Source organism: Rhinopithecus bieti, unplaced genomic scaffold, assembly GCF_001698545.2.
Source record: "Rhinopithecus bieti isolate Rb0 unplaced genomic scaffold, ASM169854v2 scaffold_64878, whole genome shotgun sequence".
Classification (NCBI taxonomy): domain Eukaryota; kingdom Metazoa; phylum Chordata; class Mammalia; order Primates; family Cercopithecidae; genus Rhinopithecus; species Rhinopithecus bieti.
Window position 1 is genome coordinate 1 of NW_016899059.1, and position 328 is coordinate 328.

The window sequence follows — 328 nt, forward strand, 5'->3', positions numbered from 1 at the left end:
TTGAAGTGTTCTTCATAGATCACTATGCAAGTTCCATTCGCATCCCATGAAATAGACTTGAATTGGTCACTTTCAACTATTTTCCAAAGTTTCCTGGGAAAGGTCAGAGAAAAGAAATCATTATCTTTATCTGGCTCAGAGACACAAACTGTGTAACGTGGTCTTTTAAGAAGAATCCTTGTGACAAAACCTGAAAAGCATTTTCTTCAATCATTGACCTTAAGTCTGAGTCCCCAGGGAATGTGTGCTCACACAATGGAGACCTGGTGGAGGCTTCTGAAACAGTTAATTCATCTTTGGGAGAAAATCTTGAGTTTCTGAAGAACCG

General features: G+C 39.3%; 1 pseudogene; it reads right to left on the reverse strand.

Moving 5' to 3' along the window:
- Positions 1–4: 4 nt before the first annotated feature.
- On the reverse strand, positions 5–324 carry LOC108526022 (heat shock transcription factor, Y-linked-like; annotated as a pseudogene).
- Positions 325–328: the final 4 nt, after the last annotated feature.